Source organism: Monodelphis domestica, chromosome 4, assembly GCF_027887165.1.
Source record: "Monodelphis domestica isolate mMonDom1 chromosome 4, mMonDom1.pri, whole genome shotgun sequence".
NCBI classification, from domain to species: Eukaryota; Metazoa; Chordata; class Mammalia; order Didelphimorphia; family Didelphidae; genus Monodelphis; species Monodelphis domestica.
In genome coordinates, this window is record NC_077230.1 from 190,913,241 (window position 1) to 190,926,095 (window position 12,855).

The window sequence follows — 12,855 nt, forward strand, 5'->3', positions numbered from 1 at the left end:
ATGACAATGGGTTCTTGGAATGCTTTTTCCTGTTCTATCAATTTCTAGAGGAAATGCCGGTGAATGCTCCGGGTAGTGTGTGTGACATCTTTCCTAAATCATGGAATGAATGTCCTACCTAGGCCCTGAGAGGTTAGGCACATTTTATTGGGGTGAAGTTAGGAAGAAGGAAGAGTTCTGTGGGCAGAGCCCCCAAATTACTCTGCTAATCGAGGCAGATTAGCTTCCAACTCGGATTCGTCTGCAGGACCGCCCCGTTTGCCTTGGCCTGAGTAGTTTTGCCTAGCTGATCCAGAGTCAGGGGGCTGGGAAGAAGACACATGCTTCTGAGTTGTCTAACTCTGACAGTCGGCCTTTTGTAGGGCACCCAAGAGGGCTGGGTTTTGGCCAGAGCCCCAGGCTCAGGCTAAAGGATTTCTGTTTCGCTTTGAATCAGCTCACACACTAAGCTGGTGCAACCTAGGTCCTGCGGGCCGGAGAAATTCTGGGCCATAATGCTGAGGCTGGTGCTGGGGCCGGTTCCACTGTTTGGTTTAGCGCAATGACCCCTATAATGTAGCCTGGGCCCATCCGATAGGCCTGGTGAAGCCCGGCGAGAGTCTTCGGGGCAAGTGATTCCCTGACTCCTAGGACTCCCAAGGGTGCACACTTGGGCGCAAGCCCAGGAAGTAAATCCCGCTCCGGGGCTCGGGCAGCTCCAGGAGTCCGGGTCTTGGCGCCGCCCCACTCTTAGCTCCCAGCTCCCGTGCCTCTCTCGCTGCAGGGAGGGGCACCCGGGTCCTGGCGGGGACTGCGGCCGACAGCAGACTGGGGCCGGGAGCCAAAAGCATCCTCCAGCTTCTCCAGCCCCACAGCCCGGGGGCATCTCCTCTGCCCAGGGCAGCGAGGGGGCGGGGACCCAGAGCCCTCCCTGTAATTCCTGCCCCGCCCGCAGGAGAGGAGGGGCTGCGGCTTGGCGGACCACTGAAGGCGCAGGAGCCGCTGCTGCTGTCTGGGGTGACCGAGACTTGGGTGCAGGAGGCTTCTCCATCCAGCCCCACTGTAGCCTCTCTAGCTCCCGCTCCCTCTTCCTGCTAAAGGACTCGGATCAGATCTGGGCGGCTCTTCTTTCCCTGCAGGTGGGTTCTTCTCTCTCTCTCTCTCTGGGGAACGGGGGCCGGGGGATCAGAGGTGGAGGAAATCTGGGTGAAGCCCCGACGGTCCCTTACTGTTGACTCTTCACGCACCGGGGGACTCCAGGTTTGCATTGTGTATGTCCAGGGATCGGAGGACTCTGGGGTGGGCGGAGGGGCGGCTGGATAGGAAGGTTGGCTTCCGCAACCTGCAGCCTGTCCCCACTAGACCTATTCAGGGGTCTCAGACTCCTCCACTGCCCGAATGCCTATCCATCCTTCCCCACCCCCTCCTTACTGGTCTGGAACTGGGGTTTGGGTTGGCGGCGGGGGCGTGTGTCCTTCCTCATCCAGCGGAGGTTCCTTCCCTAGCCCTCTTCTGGCTGGGTGGGGGCGGTGGAGCGGGATGGGTGGGAGATTGTATGTCATGGTTTTCCCCTCCGTGTCGCCCTTCCCTCCCTTCTCACCCTCCTAACACCCCCCCCCCCCTCCCCGTTTTTGCCCGGGTGACTGGGAATTCCAGCCGCTTGGCAGACACTCTTGCATTCGTCTAGTCTCATTTCCCCCACGCTACCTAATGCATCCAGCTCGCTTCTGTGTGGCTGGGAATTGCGGCTGGATGAGAAAAAGACTGATGTAATTGGCAAGAAGAGAATAACTGCCAGAAAGAGCATCCTTGCCTGTTAGAGCAAAACCTATCGCGGCTCCCTTAAGGGTGAAGAGAACCTGGGAAGTTGTGAATTCATTTCTCCTTCTATGTCTAGGTTGCCCCTTCCTTGCCCATCTCTCCTCCTTCCTACCCCGCAGCCCTCGGTTTTCATTCACACTTAGCTGGGGACATGTCTGCCTTACCCAGTTCATATCGGGACAGGGTTTGCATTGCAGTCAAGACGTGATTTCCCTGCATTGAGCAAGTAGTCTGCCTGCAGATTGTGTCACCGGGGATGCTGAAGGGAGGGGGAATGAGGAAGGGAGGAGGAAAATGAGAGGTCAAGGGTCAGATGGGGGAAGAATGGGAAAGGAAAGTCATGAAACCAGCAAATTTTGAAATCTCATGTACTTTACAAGACTCTTGCTTGTTTTTGGAAGTTGTGATCAGTTGCAGATTTTATGGTACCAGCTGTGATAAATCTCCTATGTAGGAGCTTAAACCTTACAGACTTAGGACTGTAGCCCAGCATTACATAATAGATAGACATGGCATGAGATTGAGTGAAACCCAGTGGAAACCAAGTTATTTTCCTCCTTCTGGGGTAAGCGGGTTAAGGGGCCCCCTCTCCCACTCCAGCCATGATCTCCTTTTTTAAATGGAGCATTGTATTTTTCAAAATCATCCATCAGGTAAAGAACAGAACTTTAAACAAATCTCTTTTTCCCAAATCAATCACTTCCCTCCTATTTAGGATTATTTGGATCCTAGATATAATTGAGAGTAATTCTTATATTTTTAAATTTACCCTCTAAATACCATTCACTTTGTTTTCCAGTTCTTGTCCCTCACCTTCATTTTTTGGGAGGGGGGGAGACACATTTTTACTGTAGATGTGCTGCAAACCCACACTGATGATATTCCTAACAAATACTACAGCAATGCAGATACTATGGACTAATAATAAATGAAACAGAAAACCTTGCAGTAATTCTTAGTGAACTGGGTTCCCAAGGTCAAAGGGATGCCCTGGTGGTGTAACTTCCAGCTCTGATAACACTACAGAGAATATCTATGACCCTAGTTAGATTATTAAGAAAAGCTCTTGTGAACTTTTTCTTTTTGTATGCTTTTTTCCCCTCTTTTGCAGTTGCAGTTAAATTTTATATATATGTATAAATATTTTCACCTTAATGATAATTTCTTTTCAACCAGGGTTTGTAGATAGAAGGCTTTTTGAAACTGAAATTTTTGCTTTTAGAATACCTAAAATAAGAATTTAATAATACTCAGTTCCCTGATTTTGACTATGGCAATTATCTGATGAAATAGTCTTCATTGGATGATTAACTTATAGAGTAACACTGGATCAAAGGTAGATTAAATCTATTGACTATTTGATACAGTTGTTTTGTTTTGACCTTAATATAAGTTTTTCCTTTCCCTAAAGAAAGTTACCTTGTTAGAGTTTTTCAAACAAGGAGAAATGTCAGATCTTCTAAGATTTATGATTGATGGCTTATGAAATCATTATAAAAATATACAGAGCTAAAATGGAGAATTCACTTTTCAGTTAATGAAGAGGAGTTAGTGATTTGCTATTGTGAGTACCTAGGGTGCTTCTTTTTGAACATTTTACCCAGGCTGAGAATTTTCCTTATATATTTACGTTTTGATCTGGACATGATCAGGTTTGTCAGACCTGGGCAGAAGATAATCTGAATCTTTGGAAACAGTGACTTTTCAGTTCCATCAGAGTTGGACTTCAGCTTAACTAACTAGCATCTAATACTTACATGTGACTGGATCCATGAGTTCATAGGGTCTGTTTTCCCTTCAACAGTACAGACCACAACCAGAATTGATGATTTTTAGTCCTCAACATCTAATTATTCCAAATCACAGCCAAAAAAGAATATCTGTTAGTGGCATACTTGATGAGAGGTCTTCTAGCTTTTGTTCAGCCTTCCAGGGAGGTCTTCCCTTTAGGGCTCATTCCACTTTTGGACAGCTTTAATTTATAGGATGTTCTATAAATCAACCCTAAATTTGTTTCTTTGTAACTTCCACCCATAGGTCCTGGTTCTGTCTTTTGGGACAAAACAGAGAAGTCCAATCTTTCCATATGAGAGTCTATAAGTATTTGAAGAATAATTATGGGGTCTTTTAAATCCTCTTTAAGTTAAACATCTCCAGTTTGATTAACTTGTGTTTACTTAGTATAAACTAGAGAGATGTTTTATATTCTTTTTCCCTTCCTCAATCAATCAAACAATAAATATTTATTAAACACCTTCTATGTGCCAGGTACTTTGCTAAGTGCTGGGAATACAAAAAGAGGCAAAAGGCAATTCCTGCCCTCAAGGAGTTTACAATCAAATGGGGGAGAGAACATGCAAACAAATATATACAAAGCAAGCTATATACCGGATAAATAGAAAATTACTAAGAGAAAGAAAGCACTGGAAGTAAGGGGAGATAGAAAAAGCTTTCTGTAGAAGTTGGACTTGTAGTTGGAAACTAAAGGAGGTTGCATTGGAAGAGAGAGAGCATTCCAGGCATGGGACACAGCCAGAGAAAATGCCCGGATCCCAGAGATGGAGTGTATATCAGAATCCTTTTTATAATGTGATGTTCAGAACAGGTCAGTGCAATGTTCCAGATCCCATCTGACTAGTACAAAATGAGGCACTATCACCTCCTTATTCATGGAAGTTATACTTTATTAATGTGACCCAAAATTTAATTTTCATTAATGCCATATCACTGTTGACTCAGTGAATTTGCATTCCCCTAAACCCCCTGTATCTTTTTCAAGCAAACTGCTATCTCCCCATACTTTCTTCATATTGTACCTGAGAAGCTGACTTCTTGAACTCATATATGACTTTCCATTTATTCATTTTCATCTTATTAGATTTAACTCTGTATTCCAGCCTGTCAGGAGCTTTTGGGATCCTGCCTTTGTCATCTGATATATTAATGGCCCCTCCCAGCATTGTGTTACTTGCATATTTGATAAGCATAAATATCTTTATTTAAGTTAATAAAAATATGAACACAGATCATCCCTCAGAGATTGCACAGGAAACTTCTTTGTAAGTTAACATTGAACCATTAAGTTAAACCAACCAAATCTTGAAGTTGACCAGTCAACCACTTTTGAATAGATCTATTTACTCTCTAGGTGACAGTTTTCCAATATTTCCCAGAAGAAGAGAGTGAGGAGGGGAAGTGAGGTTGCTCAAGGGATAGAGTGTCCTACCTGGCTTGGGAGGTCCCAAGTTCAAATGTTCCTCAGACACTTCCCAGCTGTGTGACTCTGGGCAAGTCACTTAATCCCAATTGCCTAGCCTTTACCACTCTTCTGCCTTGAAACTGATACTTGTATTGATTTCAAAATAGAAGGTAAGGATTTGATAAAAAAGGAATAGAATGAGAGACTTCATGAAATATTTTGTAAAAATCTAGATAAACTCTGCCTATATAGATAGAGATATATAATAGCTAGCATTTTATATGCTTTCATGCTTGCAGAGTCCTTTATAAATATCTCATTTTATGCTCATAACAACACTGTGAGGCAAGTGGTATTATTCTCTTTTTACAAATGAAATAACTGAAACAAGCAGAGGTTAAATGACTTTTCAGAGCCATATAGCTAGTCTATAACTGAGACAGTGTTTGAACTCAGATCTTCCACTAACTCCAAAGCTGATACCATCTACTGTGCCACCTAGGTATCTCTATAGCAATCTTCTGATCCATTAATTTAATAATTACTTAATAAAGAAAATGTAGACATTGGAAAGACTTTCTTATAAAGCTTGCTAGCTCTTTGTGATCTTACTTTCCTAGTCTAGATATTTTCATTAACCATCTCCTTGATAGTACTAGAATTTTCCAAAAAATTGAAAGTCACATGTTAGTAACTTATAGATTCCATTATATTGTCTTTTTTTGCCAGTCCTATAATAGCTTTCTTATCCTCCACTTACTATTCCTTCTTCTGTTTTATACTCATACATGTCTACCTAAAGATGCTCTGTCTCTAGAGGATCTAACCAACATTCTAGAAGTCTTCCTATAGGTCTTTTAACAATCTATGGAATCAGTGCAGTTTGTTCATCAATTGTGCTTTATTTTCCCTATGCAACTGGCTTTTCTACCTCCTTTTTAAACTATCTATTTCTGCAAATCATGAAAGAATGATTTAATAAACAAATATTTACTTATCATGCAGGGTGTTCACAACACTATGCTCAGAAATGTAAATACTACAGAGATGATTGAGAAACTATCGCTGTTCCCAAGAAGCTTAAAATCTAGTTGGAGAGTTAGGGAGGTGTCTTAGTGGATAGTGTGTCAGGATTGGGCTCAAATGTGACCTCAGCCAGTTCTTAGTTATATGACTCTGGGCAAGTCACTTAACCCCAATTGCTTAGCCCTTGCTACTCTTCTGACTTAGAACCTATACTTAGTATCAATTTTAAAACAGAAGATGAGGTGTTGTTTTTTTTAAATCTCATTTAAAAAAAGGAAAATTGAACATAGAAAGTCAACTAAGATAAGTTTGCTAAATAAGTTGTACAGGTAGCAAATTTTCTGAGATTAGAGAAGAGAGAAATTTTGTGTGTTCAAGTAATCTTGTAAGGCTTTATAGAGGAAGATCCAGGCACTGAAGAATAGATAGAAGCTGGTCAAAATGAGAAGAATACAGAAAGCACCCCAGATGAGGGGGATTATATACTTATGCAAAGGTAGACTATTTCTTCTGGAAGCAGAAAGAAAGGCACTTTCAAGGTGCCAGTAAAGAGTCCAGTCTGCCACAGTGCTGGGGATTGGTGTAAGGAAGTAGAAGGGAATGACAATGAAAGATAAATTGAAGTCAGATTGTAAAAGGAATTCAAGAAAGGAAACAAACATATATTAAGCACCTACTATGTACCAGGTATTGTGTGAAGCACTTTACAAATATCTCATTTGACCCCTCACAACCTTGGGAAGTGGATACTATTATCTTCATTTTACAATTGAGGAAACTGAAGCAGAAAGTGATTAAGTGACTTGCTCAGGGTCACATAACTAATATGTGCCTAAGGCAGGATTTAAATCCAAGTCTTCTTGACTCCAGGTCCAGTATTCCATCCATTTTGCTACTCAACTACCTTGAATGTCAGGGTAAGGAGTTTAGACTTCATCCATTGGGTAATAGAAAGACTTAAAGAGTTTTTTGAACATATAATACTGTAATATATGTGTACTATGAGGGTAGAGAGAGAATGGAGTCTTCCCTCCCTGAGGTAAAGATGGAGTTGAGTCAAATAGAGAGAGAGAGAAGATGGATTGTCTTCCCTCTCAGCTCTCCTTGACAACCCCCACTCTGATTGCCTTTCCAGACCTTAACTTCTCTTCCCTCAGAGACCTTGGCTAAACAGGCTTGATGCAGTTAGCTTCTTTCTCTCTGGAGAGAGGAATGTCACTTCCCTCCCCCCAACTTCAAATCTCTCTCTAGAGGTGATGGAGTCAGTCATTTGTTCTTATTAAAATTGTTTATTCTAAGGGAACAAGGCAAGGGATAGGGCAGATGAGTTAGGAATGTGACAGAAGGGAAGAGGGAGCAGGGCCCTAGGATCACTGAAACCCCTTCTCCCAAAAGTCTGGCTGATCAGGCTTTGTTGGTCTGACCCCCCTGGGGTCAGTTAGAAGAAGCCCTGGCTCTCCAACTGCTTTGGCAATTGTAACCAGTCCAGGACTTTAGGGATCTGGAGGAAATCTTTCTTCTAGTGAACAGCTTCCAGTTGAAGTCCTATTCCCTTAATTATCTTCTTGGGGTACTGGGTCAAGCTTTCACAGGAGGAGATGAGTGCTGGTTCAGAGATGCACCCAGTCCACCTTCCTGAAGGCTTCTCAGAGAGAAGAATCCTTTTCAACTGTCCAGTTCAGTTCACTTCCTCCCCTTTCCTCCAGAATTCCCTCTCCTTCCTGCCCTTCCCCCATTCCTGCAGAATTCTCCAGCTTAATCCTTACCACAACACTCATGGATAAGTGCTATTTCTAAAAGAGGAAATTAAATCTGAGAGGGGCTAAGTGACTTGCCCAGGGTCATGCAGCTAGTATATAAGATGAGAAGGATTTAAATTCTGGTCTTTGTGACTCCAAGTCTAGTGATAAAGATCCACTATACCACCTAGCTTCCCAAAGTGTTGTGTATTTGTGTGTGTGTGTGTGTGTGTGTGTGTGTGTGTGTGTGTGTGTTTTAAGGGAGATTAGTCAGGCAAATGAAAAGAGTTTAGAGTCAGGAAGACCTATAGGAGGCTATTGTCATTTTCTAGGTAAGAGATGAGAAGAACCTGCATTTAGGCAGCTGTAGCAGAAATAGCAAGGAAGGTAGGTATAAAAAGAACAGTTATAAAACATTTTATAAAGGAAGCCTCCGTGGGATTTGGTACTATTTGCATGTGAGGGTGAGGAAAAGAAAAGAATGGAAGAGGTTTGGGGTCTAGGTGACTGGGAGAAGGGTAGCACCATTTAACCAAACAGTTGATCTATAAGCACTTAGTAAGTGCCATTGTGGAAGGTCTACCTCCCAACTAAATAAACTGGGGACTTCTAGATTTTCACATTGACATAAGCATTTCCCATTTCCCAGACCCTCTAGAAATGCTGATTTAAAGAAAAAGCAGAAATAGTTCCTCCACTCAAAAAGCTTTTGTTCTAAGTCTTCACGTCTAAACAAGGCATATTCAGTGGATAGAAGGTAGCTGTTATGATCAATACGGAATTTTTCCAGTATGCTTATACAATGAGGAATTTGATTTTAGCCAATGGATTTGCCATGTTAGGAAGTTGATAGTATTGACTGTTGCCAATAGACAGTGGAGGATGAGAGAGAATCTAGGGGAAGTTCCTGTAGGGCTGAAGATATTGTCCTGGGGGTCCTCAGCCTAGAGGAAGCAATGTGAGTGAAGGAGATTGCTTGAGGAGAGAGCGTGTAGCTAGTTAAAGGTACAGCTGAGTCTAGGACCCTGGTCTCCTTTGCTTTAGTCACTTGTTAATTTGTATGAACTTAAACACATTCCTTCAGCCTCCTTTGTAAAAATGAGGGAATTACTACTAGGTCCCAATTAGAATAATTAACATCCTTAGAAGTGGTTGCATTTTTAAAATTCTTTCTGTTGGACTGTAATTCCAATGACTGTATTTTACATAATAATACTTTCAAATAGTGCAAATTCAAATATGTGGGACTACTTCAGAGGCACCATTATTCACATTAATTGGAACCTAGCTGTAGACTAAATGGTAACTTTAAACCCCTTTTTGCCCTAATTTTCTGTGACTTTGGAAGTAATATTCAGTGACACTTTATTTTTTTTATTTTATTTAATTAGTTAATTTAGAATATTTTTCCATAGTTACAAGATTCATGTTCTTCCCCTCTTCTCCCCCCAAACCACTCTGGTAGCTGATGCACAATTCTACTGGGTTTTACATGATTCAATGACACTTTAGATTAATACTTGTTCTGAAACTTGTGGCTTTAACAGATCATTACTTTTTTTATTCCTTAAGTCTTTTCTAGGCTTATGCATTTATTTTATTTTAAATTTTAAGCCCTTATCTTCCATCTTAGAATCAATACTGTGTATTGGTTCCAAGGCAAAAGAGCAGGAGGGTGGAGGCAGTGAGGGTTAATTGACTTGCCCAGGGTCACACTGTTAGGAAGTGTCTGAGATTAGATTTGAACCCAAGACCTCCCTGGCTCTCAATCCACTGAACCACCTAACTGGTGCCCTAGGCTTACATGCATTTAGATTCCATTTGGTTAACTGAAATTTTGCTGTTCTGGGGAAAAAAAGGACATTCAGTTCTAAACCAAAGGAGCTAGTCTCTCGCCATTACTAGCCCCTTCAACTGGTTGATCCATTGACCATCCCTTTCATTGTTGCTCTTGGGCTCATTATTACTACCAACACTACATTATGCCTATAGAGTACAGAATTTACAAAACACTTTCTATGCTTTATCTCATCTGTTACTGACTACACCCTTGTTAAGCACATAAGGTAAATGCTCTTTTCCCTTCTCCCCCTCATTGGAAAGCTCAACAACAGTGTACGGAGCTCCTTCTAAAGCCTTCCTTTCCAGAGAGCAGAAACTGAACTCTCAGTTCCCTACTCCACTTTGCATCTGCTACCCTGTCTGAACACGAAACCCCTGTACCTGGCACCCTTTGGTGTCGTGTCCCTTCCGCAGATTCTCTCTTTTACACTTTCCTGCCCTCTTTTATGTGTTTTCCCTTTTAAATTAAGTCCCTTGAGGGACTTTTTATTTTATTATCCATTTCTTTTTATTAATTGTAAACCCAGCATTTAGCATTGTGCCTGGCACATTTTTATAGGATCCAGATATCCTCCTTTTAGAATGGAACTTACTTTTGCATCACTAATCAGTGGAAGAACTAGGATGGGAACTCCTGACTCCAAACCCAGGGCTCCTTTTTTTCTGTACTATATTACTTTTTATTCTGAAGTGGGAAGGGGAGAAGGAACAAGCCTTTCTTAAGCTCCTGTGCTTTTATAAAGCACGGTGCTAAGCACTTTACAAATATTATCTCATCTAGTCTTCCTACAGCTTCTGCAAGGCAGGTGCTATTATTATCCTTATTTTACATTTGAGAAAACCCAAGCCTACAAAGAGTACTTAAGTGACTTGACTACTTTCATACAGCTCCTAAACATCAGAGGCAAGGTTTGAACTCAGGACTTCTTTACTCTGGGTCCAGCCACCTAGCTGCTTCCCATTGTCTTGTAAGCAGTAGGAACCAGCCTTTCACCATTACCAGACTTTTTCCTCTTCTGATTGTCATCTTAATAGCTAAGGTTCTACAATATCAAGTCTGTGGAAGTGATGATAGGTATCACAGTAATGCATCAGCATCAGCTTCAGTGGTAATGAAAGAATAAGCTACAGAGGCTGGATAGTAGGATAGCTGAGGGCTTGTTTAAGGAAATTGAGACTTGGTAAATTAATTATTGAAGGGAAATGGACAAGGGGACAATGAAGGTAATAAAATAAATAACTGAAAAAGGTTCCCACTTTCTGTACTACAGCCATAAATATCAGGTGGATAAATGTTCAGTGTGGTTGTTTTTGAAACCTTCATTTTCTGTCTTAAAGTCAATTCAGTGGAAATACTAAGTATATGCTCTTTTAAAAAATAAAATAAAATCCTTACCTTCCATCTTAGAATCAATATTGGGTATTGGTTCTAAGGCAGAAGAGTGGCTAGTCAATGGGGATCAAGTGATTTCTAACAGGGTCACACAGCTAGGAAATGTCTGAGGCCAGATTTGAACCCAGGACTTCCTGTCTCTGGGCCTGACTCTCAATCCACTGAGCCACTCAGTGCCCCCTAAGTATGTGTTCTAAGGCAGAAAAGTGACAAATGCTAGGCAATTGGGGTTAAATGACTTTCCCAGGATCTCATAGCCAGGAAGGGTCTAAGGTCAAATTTGAACCTAGAACCTCCTATCTCTTGGTCTGGTTCACTGAGTCACCTAGCTGCACTAATGTGTTTCTTGCTGTACTAACATATTTCTTTTAAAGTGATAGTTTTCCATGGTGGAGGGTGGTGATAGTTGTATTGAATTTTAACATTGTCCAACAGAAATTACTTGTCTGTTAATATTTTGTCCTCACATGAAATCATAATTTCTTCTATCATTTCAGAAAGTATGTGAATGTAAACCCAGAATCAGTATCATAATCCAAAAGTAACTATGGTTAAAAAAGGAAAAAAATGAAGGTTAGAACACACGAAAATCTAGAGATGATTCATGTCAATTATTTCAATTATACTCAATGAACGTTTATTAAATACATTATTACATTATAGTAAATTAAAACTTAAGGTATTAAGTCTGTGAAGACTTCAATGTGCTAAATTTACAAGACGTGGAGGATTGGGCAATATAAAGATAAATAAAACATCATCCCTACCCTCTATAGAACTTAAAGTATAGTAAGAGTATATCACACATACACAAATAATAAAAATATAAAAGTAGGCATTTCATGAGAAGATTAAAGTATCATACAAGGTCAGAGAAAGGGATGAGGTATAATTCAAAGGTTTCTTGAAGTCTATTTGAGCTTTCATCTTGAAGGATGAGTAGAGTTTCACTAGCCAAAGTTGGAGGGGGTCAGTGGGGGCAAAGAAAGGTATTCTAGGCATTGGTGAAGGTCATAGAGTTGGAAGAGACCTCAATGGCCATCTTGTTTAATACTCATTTTACAGATAAGTGAAGCAAAGGCTCATGGAGGTTGTGATTTGTCCAGTTATCAGAAGCAGGATATGAACTCAGATCTTTCTCTAACTCTTCAAGCCTACCCTTTCCACAGCCTGTGAGCACAAGCATTTTATTTGGCAAAAATTTGCTAATCTGATAAATTGAAAGTCAAGAATATTGCACTTGAGAGAGTTTCATGAGATGGTACAGTATCAAGAATTCTGTAGGGAACTGACATAAAATGACAGAAAGGAAAACAAAGCTTAGCACCCAGGATTGTAGAGTCAGTGATCTAAAAGGGAGAAGGAAATATTCTTTAAGTGTGAAACAAAACTTTTAAATTTGTCTTTATTGTCAGATTTGTAATGAATATTTCCTAAGAGATTTCTTGGGCGGAGTACAAGGAACTAATGATTAAAATGAGAAAATTATTTTCTGCTTTGAAATGTGGAAATCTTAATGTGAAGAGAATCTGCCTCTTTTTAGCTTGATGCCCTAGAAAGGGTTTGGGTAACTTTATTTTTATAATATATACAGAACAAATATTGTGATGTGTCCTGGGTTCTTGAAAGATCTTTTTTTTTTTTTTAATGAAGGCATTCTGAAATCATTTGAGTTGGGAGTGGGTGTATCCAAAGATGTCAGTTGTAGTGGTACCTACCTAAAATGAAAGTCATAAAAGAGTTTCAAAGCTCTTCTCAGTATTTTGTATAAGAGAAAAGAGCAAATGTGAGTCCATGAAATGGAATTTTATTTCTCTTCCTATTCCCTGACCTTTTTGCATCAGTTCATATATGTC

The 12,855-nt window shown here is 40.8% G+C and overlaps 1 protein-coding gene across 24 annotated transcripts in view; it reads left to right on the forward strand.

Annotated features, from left to right (window-relative positions):
- Positions 1-434: 434 nt before the first annotated feature.
- Positions 435-12,855, forward strand: part of OSBPL6 (oxysterol binding protein like 6) — a 280,006-nt gene continuing 267,585 nt past the window's right edge. For 5 of the 24 annotated variants that reach the window (XM_056794036.1, XM_056794035.1, XM_056794040.1 and 2 more), the window contains exon 1: positions 590-1,118. The gene's annotated coding sequence lies outside the window, so the exon portion shown is untranslated. Of the gene's footprint in view, positions 1,119-12,855 lie in introns of all 24 variants that reach the window. The other 19 variants (XM_007494435.2, XM_056794048.1, XM_056794046.1 and 16 more) reach the window with 8 other exon arrangements.